Source organism: Telopea speciosissima, chromosome 7 (genome assembly GCF_018873765.1).
Source record: "Telopea speciosissima isolate NSW1024214 ecotype Mountain lineage chromosome 7, Tspe_v1, whole genome shotgun sequence".
NCBI lineage: Eukaryota > Viridiplantae > Streptophyta > Magnoliopsida > Proteales > Proteaceae > Telopea > Telopea speciosissima.
Window position 1 is genome coordinate 57,379,455 of NC_057922.1, and position 19,341 is coordinate 57,398,795.

At 40.7% G+C, this 19,341-nt stretch overlaps 1 protein-coding gene and 1 long non-coding RNA gene across 2 annotated transcripts in view; one reads left to right on the top strand and one right to left on the bottom strand.

Annotated features, from left to right (window-relative positions):
- Positions 1-19,341, top strand: part of LOC122670127 (phospholipase D zeta 1-like) — a 55,843-nt gene that overhangs the window by 3,291 nt on the left and 33,211 nt on the right. The gene's annotated exons all lie outside the window — the stretch shown is intronic.
- LOC122670130 lies at positions 916-17,635 on the bottom strand. The gene is made up of 3 exons (XR_006334130.1): positions 17,551-17,635; positions 3,409-3,416; positions 916-927 (listed from the first exon to the last, which is right to left on the bottom strand). It is a non-coding gene; the product is annotated as an uncharacterized LOC122670130 (long non-coding RNA).

The window sequence follows — 19,341 nt, forward strand, 5'->3', positions numbered from 1 at the left end:
ATATGTTTTCTGAGAAATTGGATATAGGTTTTCAGCATTTTTTGGTCTTATATTGATTTCAGGTTCCTTTTAGTCATTGGCTGAAACTTTATTTGTTTATTTCTGTATTCATCATTTTTTTAACTGGTGAATCAAGGTGATATTGGTAACTTTCTTAAAGCCAGCCACACCAACCACATCTGTAGGCTTGGTTTGGTTATGGGGGATAGGATGAAAGGCAATGGTCAGCTAGTTGTCGGCGAGCATTTCTGCCTTCTTTTTGTGTGTGTTTGTGTAAGTCTTGTGACAGTAATAGAACTTGGCATCAGTACCTGGACATACGAAAGAGAGAATAGAAGAGAGAAGTCACAGAGAAGAAGAGAAGATGAGAGGAGAGAAGACCACCCACGGTTTGAGAGAGGAGCAGAATACCTCAAACCGTGGGTGGGGGCTTTACGTATGTTGACATAGAAATAAGAATTTACAATGTAGGACTGGGTCCACAACTAAAGGCAACTTCTTAAGTGTACTTTACACTTAAGGACAAAAATAAGAAAAAACTATTACAATTATGCCCCTACAGAACTGACATTACTTAACACTCCCCTCAAGCTGTTAGAGTTTATGTATTGAGGGTACTGTGGGAACTAGTTTATTTACTTATTGTCTTAAATTGTATGTCTTTTTTTACCTTTCACCTCCCTAGGGACCTAGGGAGTTGTATGTAATTCCATATATTATGTTAGTGAAATAATATAGGTTTGGTAGAGAATATTCTCTGAACACACAACATTCTACCATCATTTCTCTCCTTCTCCTTCAACCTTCTACTCTCATCTCTCTTATTGTCATCTTGTCTTCTTGTTCTCTTACAATCTTTAACTTCCAACTTGGTATTAGAGCTTACACTGTTGGTTTGAGAGTCATGTTACAAGCTTTCCCCTTTTTCTTCCTCTCTTTAGAATCCTAGGTTACAAAGGGGTTCCAAGGAAGGGACTATTATGTGAAATATTTGAAGAAATCTTGAGAGGAGCATGAATGAAGACCATGGAGACACCAAGAGAAGATCCCATTTGAAGAAATAGGCACTTGGAGCTCAAATCAAGCAAAACCAGCCAAGTACCAAGTTACTGCCAGCTTTTTGGTGGATTCTCTCTCTCTCTCATCCGGCTAGTATTGGAGCTAGAGTTGGACCCTTTTGGATTGCCCTAGGGTATATGTCAATCCCCCATGGTCTTGTTCCATGATATTAAGAGTTGTTGCTTAACAAGTCATTTTTCTCTTGGAATATATGGTACCGCCAGTCCCTTTTTTTCCCTGTTTTGCCTGTGATGTGGGTATGTGATGCTTCCAGCTGTTTTGTGTTGGTGATGTATGCTGTTTGAGCTCCTCAAGTTGTTGTGTGATGAAGCTATACCTTGAAGGATGTGGTTGAGTTGAATTTCTTTAATTTGTAACTTTTTTTTTGGCTTGTTGAACTTTGTTTCTGAGTGCTGGGAAGAATTTTTTGGGTTGAGAGTATACTCCCCATTTGACTTTGGGTGTTACCCCTACTGTGTTAGTATATTTCTTCATCATGTTTGGGATTAGTGGATCGACAGAAGTTGCTTCGAGTAGTGCTTCTCCTACTCAGATGGTTTTTGAGAACCCAAATACCCAGATTTCAGTTGTGAAGTTGGACAATACCAACTACTTGGACTAGGTACATTTTGCGAGGCTTTCCCTACGGAGTAGGGGAAAGCTAGGGTATGTTACAAGTACCATACAAGCCCCCAATCCAAATGACCCGATGTATCCAAAATGGAAGATTGAGAATTCTACTGTTATGACTTGGCTAATCTTCTCTATGAAGCCCGAGAGTGGGAGGAGATTTATTAGGAAGGAAACTGCCATGGATATTTGGGAGAGACCGGATCATGTCCTCGTACAAGTACCGTCCAAAGCCCTCTAGGGCCACTCACATGGAATCCACTCCTGTTCCTAGAGGACCTTGGACGCTACTTGTACAAGGACATGATCTGCGCTCTATTTGGGATAGTGTTTCCAAAACTTTTAACCGAGTAGGTGACTCGGTTAAGTTTTATCAACTTCTCTAGAAGATCATTACAATAAAGATGTTGATATTGGTGTGGTGGCGGCAGAGGCCAAGGGCCACTTTGTGGAGATGACAGAGATAGACTCAGATGTAACTGTTGGGAAACTTGGGCACACTAGAGAGGTGTTGGGTACTTCATGGCCGTCCTCCTAGTATACGTGGTGGATCTACTGGTATGCGCAGTGGCCGTAGAGGGGGGAGCTAGAGCACATTCTGTGATGACTAAGACTGATACAATGGAGTACCCATGATGTAAGACTGGAATACCAGTCCCAAAAAACCACAAAATCCAAACATGAATAGAATCAGAATTAGAAAATTAGGGTTTATGATCAAACCAACCAAGTGATGATCATTATACTTGGATCGAGTGTAGATAACAGTAGGGGGAAGCTTGTCTCCAAAGTTGATTCAATTCTGATGGTCTGATGTAGAGATATCAAAGGATTCCCAAAATAGAAGGTTTGAGGAAACCTTCCAAACTCTGTTCTGGGCTTCCAGCAGTAGCCGAGTGTCAAACTTGGTGATTGGAGTCTGGCCTGGAACTTTGAGTCAATTCTGATGATTAGAATTGAAGATGGAAGGGTGAGAATGAAAATAGAAAATATGGAATTTATGGAAGTTTCAGGTAGTGAGATGGGGGGGAAGGGGTAACTCGAGTGGAGGTAATGGAGAGGGGAATCTGAGTTTCAAAACCCAGCAAGTGTTGGTGATATCTGAAGGTGATATGAAATTAGAAGGTGCAATAAGAGGAATTGCAGGGATGCAGCAAAGCTCCACTTGATGGATCTCCAGCAGCAGCAATCACAGGGGTGAAAGGATGTCTCAGTCTTGGAGCTTGTTCACCAGCAACAGCAGCAGTAGCTTGTGGCAACAGCAACAGCAATCGGATGACTTCTGGGCAAAGGAATAATCACCAGCAGCCTTTGCTCGATGGAGGTAGCAGTAGCAGCCTTTGGGGTCAATAGAGGATGGATTCAGATCTTCAGATTGTATTTTAATTAGTTGTTGCAGTCACAGGTAGTAGCAGCAGCAGTGGAGATCGAGCAGGGGTAGGGAAGAAGAGAAGGTAGAAGAAGTGGGGGTAGGGGGGAATGGTCCTCTCACCCTGGGTCTCTCAGCCACAGCTATCTCTGCTGTTGCAGCATAGGGAAACACCCATACTCGATGGCTAAGTTGGCCTGCAGGTTTTTTTGTCTAAAAATTTTGACTTTTCATTAAGATCTGATGCCTTTTAATAGGCAAGCTTACAATAGGAGCTTCCCAAAAATAAAAGCCAATTTAAAATAGAAACTCAGTAAATTAGAAACTACTAAATCCCAAGGGAAATTAACTAAATCTACTTGGCTTTATAATTCAGCCACAAAATAGAAACTAAAACAAATTAGAAACTAATAAATATGGAAAAGTGCACTCTGATCCAGCTGACTGGTCAAAGAAAAATCCTAGCAAAATCGTGGAGCATCTTTGACTAGTCAAGGGGGATCTTTAACCAAATCGTGGGGCATCTCAGATTTCTGCTTGGCTGGCTCGAGTTGGTCCTGGTGGGCTGGCTCGAACTGGTCCATCTCTGGCCCAAAGAGGGGCCTGTCCTTCGTCATATCGTTGGGGTTGGGAGCATATTGACCAACGATATGGGTTATGTGAGAATATCGACCGATATGGCCTCCATGGTGCCGCCATGGATGCCATACCACGATATATGGCCTTATCGGGCGATATCCTTGTTTCGTTGTATAAAACTTAAGTTTTTAATAATTAATTTTGTTAACCATTTAAAAGATAATGTCTTTTCCTTAATGTGTATTGGAAGTGTAATTTTTCAAGTTACACTTGCAATACACATTAACATAAAAAGAGTAAAGCAATACACTATACCCTAACTCCCTTGGGAGAAATAGAAATCGCCAAGAGAGAGTGAGAGACAGAGGAGAGAGTCATGAGATAGAGAGAGATGCAGTTCTGGCAACTCTCGGCCTTCAGGAGAGATTTCTTCACTTCTTCGAACCCCTCCGGCAACCTCTTCAAGCAGGTAAGTAAGTGTTTATTTTTTTTTATTTGGTGGTTCTTCTACTTCTTCTTCTCCTTCCAGTCCTCCGGCAACTCTCTCCTTCAGTTCTTCTTCTCCTTTTCAGTTCTTCTCACTTTTCCTTCAGTTCTTCTCACTTCTTCATCTTCTTCACTTCTGGCAACTCTCTTCTTCAGTTCTTCTACTTCTTCGTCTTGCCTTGCAGTTGCAGGCTTGCACACAGTCACAGACCTCTCGGGTTTTTTTTCTTTTTTCTTCTTCTTGCCTTGTAGTTGCAGGCTTGCACACAGTCACAGACCTCTCGTTTTTTTTTCCTTCTTTTTTCTTCTTCTTGCCTTGCAGTTGCAGGCTTGCACAGTCACAGAGAAGGGTTTTTTTTTTTTTCTTTTTTCTTCTTCTTGCCTTGCACACAGCCACACAGCCACACACAGAGACAGAGGGAGAGAGTCAAGAGACAGAGAGAGGGGGGGGGGGAGGGATTTATTACAGCCAGTAGTCCACCACACACACACACACACACACAGAGCCAGAGAGGGAGAGAGCAATTTTTTTTGTTTGGTAAATCAACATCAACAGCAGCGAGCACATATTCACAACAGCAAATTTTTTTTTTGTTTAGATGGGCTTTGATTAGGTTTATTCACTGATTTCACTCAATATAAATTATGTTCTTGTAATTGTTTTTTTGTTTTGTTACTTTTGTAGTCACTTTCATATCGAATGGATATTACACTTTTATGAATTAAACCATAATAGATTAGTAGTACACTTTCATGTTGATTTTTTATGTTATAGGCATGGTTTAAAGTATCGACTGATACGATACGATACGATACGGACTGATTCGTATCGGTACCAATACGATATATACCAATACGTCTCTTTTAAAAAAAAATGAACTGTCTTGAATTGTATCGAAATGTATCGGCCGATACAAGCCAATAAGATATGAGACGACTAATACGTATTGATACCATCGATACGTCCAGTTAATGGTTTTGTGGGTGGTTTAATATGTATCGATACGTATCAACCGATACAACTCAATACATACCAATACATTACTGTTGCGCACCGATACAACCGATACATACCGATACTTTCTATAAAAAAGCCATTTTCACTCACAGACTCGATACAACTCCTAATCTAACGAAAAAATCAAGGAAAACTCTCAACCACGAGCCTAAAATCTTGCATTTAATCTTGTTTTTTCACACTTTTAGACTAAAAAACGAATCAATGAGTGCTACAACATCATCCTTTGCATCATCTGATACTCTTTATTGCTATAGATGATTACAACATGTACGAAACCTCATCTTTTATAACAATTTCAATTTAATGCACTTGTTTTGTCATACATTATTCACCATTTTAGTGTTTATGCATGACACTTGTTATATATTGCTTATTTATATTGTTTTCTGTTCCAAAAGTGTATTTCCATGTGTATCTTGACCATTTCTATGCGTATCTGTATTGTTCGCTATGTATCTCCGATACGATATGATACGTCTCTTAAAATCACCCGACCGATACAATATCCGATACCAATACTTTAAACCTTGGTTATAGGGTATATATTATAGCATACTAAATGGCATTAAAAATAGAGGAAATGAAAAATTAAACATGATCGCCATGGCATTGCCATGGCGGGTGACTTGTCGACATATCGATTAGACACCCCTCCACCGACTTGGATCACCGTGACGACGTGACAATTATGATCTCTTATTCTGGCCAGAATCTGCATCAACCCACCTAGCATATAGGCCAATTCCGGCTCCCTTACCAGAGAGGATATTGCAGCATTCCGTAGGGTCATGCTACAGCTGGGTAGCTCACCTTCTACACATATAGTGCCAAATTCCTCAGCTTCTGCTTTGCAGGTCTCCACATCTGCTCCCCCCCACAGCCCCATCTTAGGTCATTGATTTTGGTGCCACTGACCACATAACTAGTATGTCTCACTATTATGATTCCTACTCTATTTGTTCTGGTAGGGATAAGGTCAGGGTGGCTAATGGCTCCCTTTCCTCCATTTCTGGTAAGGGCAGTATTCTTGTTACCTCTTCCATTTCCCGCGACTCTGTTCTTCATGTCCCTAACTTTGCCACTAATCTTTTATCTGTTAGTCACTTAACTAAATCCTTGAATTGTTGTGTCACTTTTTCCCCTTCTCACAGTCTTTTTTCAAGATTTGGTGACGAAGAGAATTATTGGCAGTGGATGTGTAGAGAAAGGGCTCTACCTTCTTGAACCTCGACCACAACTCAGACTTATGTGTGTGTACGTAGTGATAGCAGTTCTGTGGATTCTGTGATGCTTTGGCATCAACGCCTTGGCCATCCCTCTTTTGTTGTTATGAGGAAATAGTTACCTCATTTATTTTCTTCTTCCCATGTCTTTCAATGTGAACTATGTATGTTTGCCAAACATTGTTGTTCGTCTTATCCCTATTATTGTAATAGATCTACTATTCCTTTTCATATTGTGCATACTGATGTTTAGAGACCCTCTCCTACTAGCTCTTTATTTGTCTATTGCTACTTTGTTTCATTTGTTGATGATTATTCCCACACTATTTGGACTGTTCTGACGAAACATAAGAGTGATGTATTAAAGGCATTCAAAAATATTTATCAGATGATTCATACTCGGTTTCAAACTAAAATCAAAATTGTTCATTCTGATAAGAGGGGGGGGGGGGGAGAGTACATGTATGGTGGCCTCCAAAACTTTTTTACTTGGACTGTTTTGATGAAACATTTTTTATTTCAGGTGTGTTCCCAAAATTTTTTTGTCTGATGCACTTCATACTGATACTTTTTAAATCTACCACATGCCTACAAAACTCCTTGGTTCCAAAACTCCTTTGGAAACCTTGTCTCTTCAGGTTTCTGCTTTCTCCCTTCCTCCCAAGGTCTTTGGGTGTGTTTGTTATGTTCCTGTTAACAAATTCTCTCAGACTAGACTTGACCCCAAGGCTCTCAAATGCTTCTTTCTTGGGTATTCCTCCACTACCAAAGGCTACAAGTGCTACCATCCTTCTTCCCGCAGGCAATTCTTCTCCAAAGATGTCACCTTCCTTGAATCTGTGCCTTTCTTTGCTTCTCATCAGCATCCCAAGGGGAGACTAGTAGGAGTGAAAAGCCTGCTAATGATATTCCCTTCCTTTCTCCCCTACCTATTTCTCCTTTTATGCTTGACATTGGGAAACACAAAGAGGTAGATGTAGATGTTGATATTGGTGATCATTTAGGCGGTGGTTCTAGTAATAAGAAGGAGCTATAATTGTGTACAAAAGAAAGAAAAAGAAAAAGAAGACTTGCCAAGAGTCCTCTTTGGATCCCCATCCTGAGATCCATCCTCCTCAATTAGGTGACATCCCTTCTCTTCCTTTTGATTTAGACCTTCCTATTGCTGTTAGAAAGGGAAAGAGAATTTGCACTAATCCTATAGCCCAATTTGTTTCCTATGATGCTCTCTCCTACATATGTTGCTTTTACTGTTGCCCTCTCTTCTGTTTCCATTCCCAAGAATGTCACTGTGGCAATGTCTGGTCCAAAGGCGAAGCAAGCCTTGTCTGAGGAAATGATGGCAATTGAGAAGAACTGTACTTAGAAATTGATGGATCTTCCTAGGGGAAGAGTTCCAGTTGGATGCAAATGGGTTTACGTAATCAAGAACCGGTCAGATGGTGTAGTTGAGAGGTACAAGGCAAGGTTGGTGGCTAAAGGGTACAATCAAGTATATAGGATTGACTATCAGGAGACATTTGCTCCTGTGGCTAAGCATAATTCTATAAGGGTTATCTTATCATTGACATAAAATAGAGATTGACCAGTATATCAGTTAGATGTGAAGAATGTCTTCCTCCATGGTGACTTGGAAAAAGACATGTACATGCAAACTCCACCCAGCTTCAAGCTCCCTTTAACCCTTTAGCTGAAGGGAAAGTGTCTTCTCAAGAAGGTACTATGCGGTCTCAAATAGTCCCCAAAGGCGTGGTTTGAGCAGTTCAGGCAGGCTATTCTAAAGAATGAGTATTCCTAGAGTCAAGCTGACCACACCTTATTTACTAGGCGAGGTAATGACACCATTATAGCCCTAATTGTCTATGTTGATGACATTGTAGTGACTAGAGATGGCCGGGCTGGATAGCTAGGATGAAGTCCTATTTGGCCCAATAGTTTGAAATCAAAGATCTGGGACCCTTGAAGTATTTCTTAGGAATTGAAGTGTCCAGGTCCAAGAAGGGAATAAATATATGTCAAAGAAATTTTGTGCTGGACCTGTTAAAAGAAATAGGGATGTTGGGTTGCAAACCTGCAAATTCTCCTATTGAGCAAAATCACAAGCTAGGAGAAGACTGCGGTCCTCTCCTTGTTGATGCAGGAAAATACCTGAGACTAGTGGGGAAGCTTATCTACTTGTCTTTGACTCGCCCAGACATCACTTATGCTGTGGGAGTGGTGAGCCAGTTAATGCATGCCCCCAAGAGTGGACATTTGGATGTTGTATACCGCATTCTTAGATACTTGAAGTTCACCCCAGGGAAAGGACTATTGAATGCCAGGTATAACCATTTGAGGATAGAAGGCTACACTGATTGTGATTGGGCTGGTTTAGTTTCTGACAGACGATCTACATCTGGTTATTGTACATTTGTAGGTGGTAACCTGGTTACATTGAGGAGTAAAAAACAGCCGGGTGTAGCACGATCAAGTGTAGAGGCAGAATTTAGAGCCATGGCTCATGGAGTATGCAAACTTCTATAGTTGAGAAGGCTAGTCCAAGAGTTGGGTTTGATGCTAAGGCACCCATGCATTTCTATTGTGATAACAAGGCTGCTATTAACATAGGTCACAATCCTGTGCAACATGACCGAACGAAGCATATAGAGGTGGATAAACACTTCATCAAAGAGAAGATTGACTTTGGCTACATATGAACTTGTAGAAAACCTAGGACCTGTAACCAGTAACCTTAGAGAGAGAAGAGAAGAGAGAAAAGAGAGAATGAGAGAATAATTGTTTATATTAATTGATAGGTAAGCCCCTCTATTTATAATAGAGGGGAAAGTTACAAGAGACTAAAATAGGCGATGTGGGACTAAAACCCACATAGCCGACTTACACTTAATAACATAAAAAATAAACTAACCCCAAAGGGACCAGAATACCCCAATGGTATTCTGGATTACATATTCCAACACTCCCCCTCAAGCTGGATTGTACAAATAAAAGAAGAAGGAAAATCCAGCTTGAACTAAATAAAAAAGAACTCCATAATAATGCTAACACTCCTCCTCAAGTTGGCGCATACAAAGTACTAATGCCCAACTTGAACAAAATGGGAAAAAAACTAAGTTGCAGCAGAATCCAGTTTGACATATGAATGCAGCTCCCAAATAAACCTTCAAAAACTTGAAAAAATAGACCTTCAAAACTTGGACAGACATGATCAGCAAACTGGGACTGGAATATCTTCCAAAAAAGGTAGCTTTCAACGATCTTCAATAGCTATACAGTGATGAATCTCAGATTGTCATAATGACATAGAATCTTGAAGTGAAATAACTAGAGCAGCAAGCACCGGAGACAAACTGAATCAAGCAGCGGAAAAAAACTGTATCAACCCAACTGAAAGTCCTCAAATAGGCAACAACCAAATATCTTCAATACTCTTCAATACTTCAATCTCCCCCTTACGGCAAACTCAACCCAATAACAAAGGATACCCAATAGCAATGGTGGAAAACACTGATCTTCTATGTTTTGCGCCAATGTTCCTGCAAGTTCTGCGTTCTGCAATGTCTGCAGGTGTACTGTACATAATCCCCCCCTCACGTGTAGTACACGTGGACATAACAGAGATGATGTAAGAGATAGGGCAAAAACATAATATTCCAGATTTTTCCAAGAGGTGCTAAGGGTAATGGAAAAGGAAGAAATGGCAAATTAGAAAATACAATGAACTTCCAAAGGGGTTATGGGTATATGCCAAAGGTATGTTTTGGGATATGAAGGGAATTAGAATTATTGAAAGGGAACGGTGTTGGAAAAAAGGATGGCATGACTGTAATTTGGTGGAAATCCACTTTTAAATACAATCCAAGTCAAAGGGCAAACTGGTAATAAACCAGAATTTTCAAGGGTCAATTGGGTAGTCAAATAGGAGTGTATTAAAAAGGTAATGGCAGTTCCGTAAATAACCAGAATTTTGCAAGGGTCAATTGGGTAGTCAAATAGGGGAATGTATTAAAAGGTAATGGCAGTTCCGTAAATAACCAGAATTTTGCAAGGGGCCCTTGGTAAATAAGAAAGTGATGGGTCATGTAGGGAATTAGATTTATTGGTTGGGGAATGGCAGAATTGCAATTAAATTGAAATCCAATTATAAACCCAACTAGGCAAAAGGGTAAACTGGCAAGGTATGATAAAATATGGACAAGGGATGGATTAGAGGAGTAGGGAGGGGTATTAATGGAAACTCCAAATAAAGCTAACCAAGATGAAGAGAAATCGTGGGAAGAAGGTCTTCTTCAACCTCACGACACAAACAAGGGCAGAGAAAGTCACGGAACCAGACCTGGTTCGAAGGGAATATCACAGCAAATAGGGCCTTTTTCAACCTGAAATCTTGGGTAAGACTTCGTAATCTGTAGGCCTCACCGCTACCGTGAGAGAAGGAAGCATAGTCACCTTCAACTTTTGGCCACATCCGAAACCAGACTCGACTTCGAAGAAGAGAATTTTCTCACCTTTGATCTGTTCGATCCTAAATTTCACGCAAGGCTTCGTAACATGTAGGCCTCTCAAGATCACCCAAGGACAGTCCCTGATTTTAGGTATTATGCCGACAAAGTGTGGCTGAAACAAGTTAGGGCGGTAATCTGAGAACCAGACCTGATTTGGTTTCGATTCTCACTGTAGGAGCATTAACAGGAGCCAAGATTCTAGAGTTTCAGTTGCGGCAACTCCATTCAGCAATAAAAGAAATATCCAAAGCAAGCCCTTCAACCTCCAGATGAAAGGATAAACAACAGCAATCGATTTCCGCAATAACCAGAAATCAGCAGCAGGATTCTTCAACTAGAAATCCAGATCAGTAGCAGCCACGGACTCCAACGAACAATTCTTCAAACCAGAAAAGGCCAACAAACAACGGTGGAAGAAAAAAATAGAAATCGAAGAGATGCAGGCACCATCGATTTCAGCTTTTGAAGATAAATAATCGCAGCAGTGGCACACCAAGAACCCTTAACACTGCAGAAATTTTTCAGAATTGGAAACCGCAAGCCTTCAATGTATAACCACACGATTTCCAAATAAATGAATAAACAAGGATGAAACGAGCAGCAAACCCTAGTTCTTCTTTTCTTTCTATAAACTAGGGTTTCTCCATAAATCGGAGAACCTTGAAACGACTCTCAAAACTGCAAATTTTTAGAGAGAATCAGTCACTGATTACAATAGCTCTGATACCATGTAGAAAACCTAGGACCTGTAACCAGTAACCTTAGAGAGAGAAGAGAAGAGAGAAAAGAGAGAATGAGAGAATAATTGCTTATATTAATTGATAGGTAAGCCCCTCTATTTATAATAGAGAGGAAAGTTACAAGAGACTAAAATAGGCGATGTGGGACTAAAACCCACATAGCCGACTTACACTTAATAACATAAAAAATAAACTAACCCCAAAGGGACCAAAATACCCCAACGGTATTCTGGATTACATATTCCAACAGAACTCCTTTTGTACGGACTGGTGATCCGTTGGCAGATAAAGAGCTCATTCATCATCAGTTCAGTACCCTATTGTGCAAGTTGGGAATATATGACATTTATTCCCCAGCTTGAGGGGGAGTGTGAGAGTTCATGTATTAAGGGTACTTTGGGAACTAGTTTATTTACTTATTGTCTTAGATTGTATTTGTCCTTTTTTAGTTTTCACGTCCTTAGGGAGTTGTATGTAATTCCATATATAACTGATTAGAACCCTAAAACACCAGAAACGAGAGTGAAGATGAAGGAGAGAAGAGGGGACTGTCTAGAGAGAATTAATCGAGCTAACAGTCCCCCCACTATGCCTTTATTTATATAGAATCAGAATACAAAGAAAGAACTTCTAATCCTACTAGGACTCTAGCAGTCACAAAATAGAAACATAGTTACAATCATAGTACTATATCTCGCGATATATCGGTATCTCAGCCTACCGAGATATCCGAAATATCCGAGATATCATGAATATTCGAAATATTGCATTTTTTCTGCAATATTTCGGGGTCCATCTCGGGGTATTTGGCCATATTTAGGCACGAAACTTCATGGACAGCCTTATTTAAGCTTAATAAACACATTTAAACCATAAAATTGTAAAAATGTGAATTCAAATTGGTGTTTTGGGCTTGCACCCTTGATTGACATACGGTCGCCGACCTTAATGTATAAATAGTTAAATACACATAGATTAATGAAATCACAACTTAAGTTACAAATTACAAGTGCTAAGCTGCTAATAGTAGTTCTTGTGCCTCCTGGATCAATCCCACTCATGCCTCATGGAGTCGACGTCCATTGCTCTTTGTTTGAATGACATATGTGGACCACGGTATAGAATCGGAGAAGAAAGCGAGTGTAGTCATCCACAAGTGTCACGTAAATGGAATCATCACGATCTGTAGGTAACCTATCCTAGGATATAAACTAGGGTTACCAATCGATCCGATCCGTGAAGAAGATGATCCACCGTGATATGATGTTGGCGCGCGCAAGAGGCGATGGCATTGGCTGCATGTATGGTGGTGAGGTTGGTATCTAGGTCCGCTAGGGTATGCAAAGATGTTATCTACAAAAGATGATCCAAGTATGTCCCGGGCTGGGACCGTAGTCATAGTCCCCTACCCCACTAAATCGCCATATGATGATGATCCATATCCATATCCACCGTAAGGTTGTGATGCACCATAATCCGATGCCAATGGAGTGGCATGTGCGTCAAAAGATGGGGCACGCCAATGTCCAATCGGTCCTCCCTCCCTATCACCCATACTCAAACCACCAACAGAGCTAGATAGGTTATCAATGTCCATTTGATCGAGTTGCAATCTGTGTTTGTCGACCCTACGCTTCTGTTGTATGTATGTAGGGGCCTCTCGAGGGTGGGGGTGCGGGGCACGTGCTCCGTGGTCCGTATCTTGTGTGGCATGATCAAGTCGTGTCTCTCCGGTGAATCGGAGTGGGCTCTACAGTGCCGAATCCCGGGCCTCCTGGCCTACACATAACGCCTCGCATGCCGTCATATTCTTCACCAAAGATCACCACCACCAACATCACCACCACCAAGATCACCATCACCACCACCAAAGATCGATCACCATCATCACCATCATCATCATTTGAGGACTTAGAGGCCAGTCTTCATCCTCGAAGAAGCATTGCACTGATGGGCTTTGGAATGGTATGGGTGAGGCTTCCTTACATGTATGTCGACCTCGTCGGCCCATATACTCGTCCACATCGGCACCAATCTCGGAAGCTATCATGGGGTCGGGCCTACCTCCCCTCCTCATCCAACCACTGGCTCACCTCTATCCTCACCCAATCCACAATAGGGTCCTCATCGTGCGAGTCGACTTGAAAGATGTCGGCTAGATCAATGGTGCCCCTCTGTCCCTCATGTCCCATGCGTATGTGTTGCGTTTCAGCCTCAAGTTGTAGTGCACATACACCATGTCGGATAAGCGTTGAGACCCCATCTGTTGCGCCTCTTGGAGTGGATGAGTGCAAAGGTACTCCAGTTCCTCTCACTGACCAGGATGCGAACATGTTTGGCAAGGACTTTAATTGCTATTCTTCTTAAGTTTTCAGCCGATTCCCATACAACACCCACCATTCAGTTGCATTACAAGTTTACAACAAAAAGACATGTGTCAAATGTTGTTTCAACTTTCAACTTTCAAATTTCAATACATATGTAATTTAAAACTTAAAAGAATTACCAGCATCACCACGTGCTCTGCATATCGCAGCCTCGGTTCCAAAACTTCCCAATGCATCCCTAAATACCTTGATCTATACCCATGTGGAAAATTAGTAAGTACTTCTTCACTACTTATTTGAAAGCATCAATAAGTTGAGTTTCCAAATGAACTCACTTCATTGTTGCAAATTGCTTAGTAGCGCACCATCCGCTCCAACTTCTTCACTACTTGTTTCACAAAGATCAATAAGTTGAGTTTCCAACCCAAGCCTATTGTTATATTGATACTTAGGGTTGAAGTAGTATGCTGAAATATGACATATAGAATAGAGGTATTGTCAAATGCATAGGTAATTAGTAAATAATAATACTATGAATTAGTAAACATAAAACAAATTTACTTCACCAAATTTATGCGGTGGATGCATAAGTTGATTCTCCCAATGAGCATTTATGATATCTAAGAAGTGTTTGCTCTGCGAGGACCCACACTATAGACACTATCTTTCATCAAGTCTATTAAGATATAGGACTGGCATGGTTGGGCCCTTCAGAGCGGAGTCGACAACATGTAGAACTTGAATTCGGCTCTAAAACTTTCACCACTTTGCTTAGTTTGGTCAGAAGTCCTCGGATGACATCGTTGTTTGTGCTTCCCTCCCATTTGCGGTCTTGGAACCCTTCCATTGAAACCACTCCTCGAAGCAAACATGCTTCTCGGCCGGCCTTCTTTGTCTCAATGCTTTTGAGGGCAATGTAGTTGGTGGCAAATCTTGTGATGCCAGGCCTAACCAAGTCACCCCCACATTTTTCCCTCGATAGATTGAGTGCATAGGAGTGGTTGTATACAAAGTTGGTGACTTGTCTTGCACTTTCAACCAGTCTTCACCAACTTTAACTTTCCCATATCTTTTAGCATTAAGTCAATGCAATGGGCTGCACAAGGAGTCCAGGAAGAGCCGGTACTTATTATTGTTCATCATCTTCTCACCGCCCCTTGAAGTTACTTCCATTGTCAGTTACAATCTGGACAACATTCTCAATACCCACATCTTTTTCCACTACTTCCTTTAACAATCAGTAAATATATTTTGCATCCTTTATCTCTTTGGATGCATCCACGCATTTGAGGAACACTGTCCTCCCATCACAATAAATCATGAAATTGATGATGGACTTTCTTTAGCAGGCCCATCCATCCATCGCCATTATAGTCACCCCATATGTCTCCCACATATTCTTCATCTCACTAATGTACTCATCAATCTCACTCTTTTGTTGAGGTAGATAAACATTCATTACCTCATATGGGGTGGGGCCCTTGAATCTGGGCCAGCCCGCAATGGTATCTATCATGGTATCATAATGGGGGCCTTGTGCGATGTTTCTTCCGGGATGGTATGGTATAGCATCCACTTAGCTATTGATTCTTTAACCAATCCCTTCATCCCCTTCCATGCTCCTTTGATTCTGGTTGATGCTTCCTTTCTTCTTATGCAATTTAGGATCGGATGTTGATGGTGGTACTGCATGGTAGAGGTGTTGGGGTTGCCCTCACACTTTGTGATCTTTTAAAAGGATTCAAAGTTTTAGGACCTCCAGAATCGCCCGCTCCTCCACTACCCCCTACTCTTTGTCTCTGCGATCATCTTGAAAACTTCCTCTACTCCTGAAACAGTCCGCCTAAAATCCCTAGCCTCCTCTTGCTGTTTGTATGTCATCGAGTGCACGCAATGTCATCATCGGAGGAGGAGGAGGAGTCATCATCATCATTGTATTGTCTTCCTCCTCCCATCGAACTCCTCACTGTATCCTCAAAGTTGTTCTCTTATCCTTTGCTTGTCGCCTTCCTCTTCTTTCTTCCCCTCAAACTATCACCAATCTCCCTGGCTACTTGATAGGGGACCATATGGCAACCTACAACATCTTTAGATCCTCCGATCGGATGTTGTTTAAGTCTCTGGACCCACCTCCCATAAATTGCATGTGACAATAATTACATATAGATTTTCTCTTATCCCCATCAATGGGAGTACCATGTAACCATGCAATGTCACCCCTATTTGGCTGGTTGGTCTCTCTTGTTCCCTCTGTTCTCTTTGTTCGTCGCCCCCTTTGTTGACTACTTTCCCCACCTTTTGCTTGCCCCTCGCACGTTGTCTATCACGATCCGCCATAATGATACTTGTTTTTGCAATGTAAGTAACACAAATAATTAAAAAACTTAATGTAGATGCACTTCAATTGACACTTTTAGATTACTAATACGCTTGTATAGTTATTTAATATTTTTCCCCTAACCCTTATATTTTTCACAAAATTAAAACCAATTTTTTATATATAATGTTAATATAAGTATTGACCTAACACAACAAAACTATGAATTAGTAAACATAATATACATGTAATGCATCTCAAAACATATAGAAATAACTTTCATATTTTTTCATTATTTTTTAAACTTAAAACTCATATTTTTCCTTATTTATTTCTGTTTTTTAATTTTTTATATATTTTTCTTAATTTTCGAAAATTAAAAGAATTATTTAAGAGCAGAAAAATAAATCCGACTTTGTGAAGCCGTAGATCGGCCATTGGTGTCTAACATATATTTAATTCATTACCATCTAAGTCATATTACCCCTAATTATTTCCTATTTTAGTTGTAGGAAAATGAATTTTTAAAACCAGAAAAAAATAAAAAAATACATATGGGAAAAAATTTCGACACCGTGAGGCTGTAGATCGGCCTCCGGTGTCTAACATATATTAATATCATCAACATCCAACAACATTTGTACAAAGTTTTTTAAAAAAATAGTTTTAGAGAAATATAATTTACCTTAAATAATGAAATTAGGCTTGGATGATGAGCTTAGATGACCCTCCGACGTCTTCCCGGCGACAAGGAGCTTCAATGAGGCTTGGAAGGGAGGAAGAAGAGAGAAAATTTCATTTTCAGCAGCTCTCGGTCGAAATATCGACCAAGAGCTGCGAAATATGAAATTTATAAGGATTTTGAATGTGACACTATTGTCACTTTACAATATCTCGCGATATATCGTGATATCTCGCGATATATCGTGAGTTCCACGATATATCGTCGAAATATCTCGATATATCGACGAGTTATTGTACTTTTATTTCGACCTTGTTTCGTATCTCGGTCATGTCGAGATTCACGAAATATCGCGATATATCGCCGATATTTCGCGAGATTTTATACCATGGTTACAATAGGAGATCAGACTAGTACTAGGACTAAGCTAACCATAGACTAACTAGGACTGACTTAATTACAAATAGAAAAGGAAACACATAGGAGGGAATCTCGATTAGAATGAGACTATTCTAATCGAGATACCCTATTAACCCTATATGCTCGATACACTTTAACACCATATATTATGTTAGTGAAGTAATATAGGTGTGGTAGAGAACATTCTCTAACACACAACATTCTATCATCATTTCTCTCCTTCTCTTCTTCTTCTTCTCCTTCAACCTTCTACTCTCATCTCTCTTGTTGTTCTCTTACAATCTTTGACTTCCAACTAATTGAAGCACTGAGGAGATCAACTGCAGGCAACCGGCATAGGACAAGAATATGGCTTTCCACCCCTCTAATTTTTTTCTGCACCAGGTCTAAGATTAGAGCACAATCCACATGATGTAGATCCCATGACTGGCCAGCATTACCAAAGGAAGAAAAAGAAGAACCAAGCATCTGGCCCATCAAACCAGCAGCTTCTAATGGACCAGAACTGGACCGGCTCGAGCCAGCCCATCAAACCTTCTAGAAGACTCAAGATACCCCACGATTTTGACAAAGATGCTGGTCTTTGACCAGTCAAACTCCTAGCTGCCTAGTTTCTATTTTGGTGTCCTTCCTTTTTTGTTTAAAAGGCTGAAGTCTATAAAGCCTTCGTACTTTTTATATTCAGTTAGTTTCTATTTTAGAAAGTTCCTATTTTTTTACTTTCTATTTTGTAAGCTTGCCTAAGCTATTAATAGGGCCCCTATTGTAAGGAAGGATCACAATTGAATAATAGAATTTTCAAGCCATGCTTGCCATCGGTTATGGGTGAACATTCCCTGTTCAACAGCTGAGATAGCTGTGGGTGAGAGACCCAGGACTGAGAAAGTCCAACCCCCACCCACCTCTATCTCTAGCTCTCTTTCTTCTCTGAATTTTTTGTTCTTTGCTGCTGCTATTTGAAGACCTCTGCTCCATTGAGATCAACTGCTGCAAGCCCCTGTTGCCGTGAAGTAGAACTCCATCTGGCTGCAGAAGATCTTCTCTCAAAACCTGTTTGGGTTCACTCGAACCCTGGTTGAAACCTGGGTTTTCCTCTGCAGAACTAGAGTCTCTGTTGATGCCTATTCTGAGATCTACTCTCTGCATGGTTTTAGGGTTTTGTGCTACCCTTAGAAAAGACCACTTGATCTCTGTGTGGCTCCCTTTTACCTGCTCCTATTGCTGCTTCTGCAACCTCTCACTCGAGCAAGGTTTAGGGCCCCTGTATGATCTGCTGCTGCTTCTACTTTGAATCCCCTGTGAACAACGAAGGTTCTCCGTATCACAGCTTTTGTTTTGAGCCTTCTATTTGTTGCTGCTACTTCTGAAACCCTACTGTGATTAATCTAAGTTCACTTCCTGTACAAGTATTATGCTCAGATTTGTTTGATTGTTTCCTTCTATGAGTTCTATCTAGATCTGAGTTTCTTAACCTGAGTTCATTGGAGTTTGAAGCTTATTTTTGGGACTGTTACTTTCAATCAACAGTCTTACATTACCACCAAAGGTAACCTCCCTGAAATAAGAGGCACACCAAGATACCTAATAGGTAATTTGGTTTCAGAGAAACCCGTTAATTCCAAAAGTTACAGTTTGCTAGTTTGAGTAAGGCCCCCTAAAATGGAAGGACTTGGCCTTATTGAGATGTAGCCTAGAGTAGGTAGCAAACTCTTCTAAAGCCTCCAAACTAGCGGTAATTGATTCACAGATGGCCTCCACAAAGATCATTAGGTCATCCGCAAAAATAAGATGAAAGAGATGTAACGCCCTGCACCGTGGTACCAACTGAATACGACTCTACACTTCCAGCTTCCTCATCAATCCCGAGAAGCCTTCCATTGCAATAGTAAAGAGATAAGGCGAGATGGGGTCCCCTTGCCGAATACCTCTTCTACCAAAGAAAAATCCCACAGGGCTTCCATTAATAAGAATTGAAAAGCATGG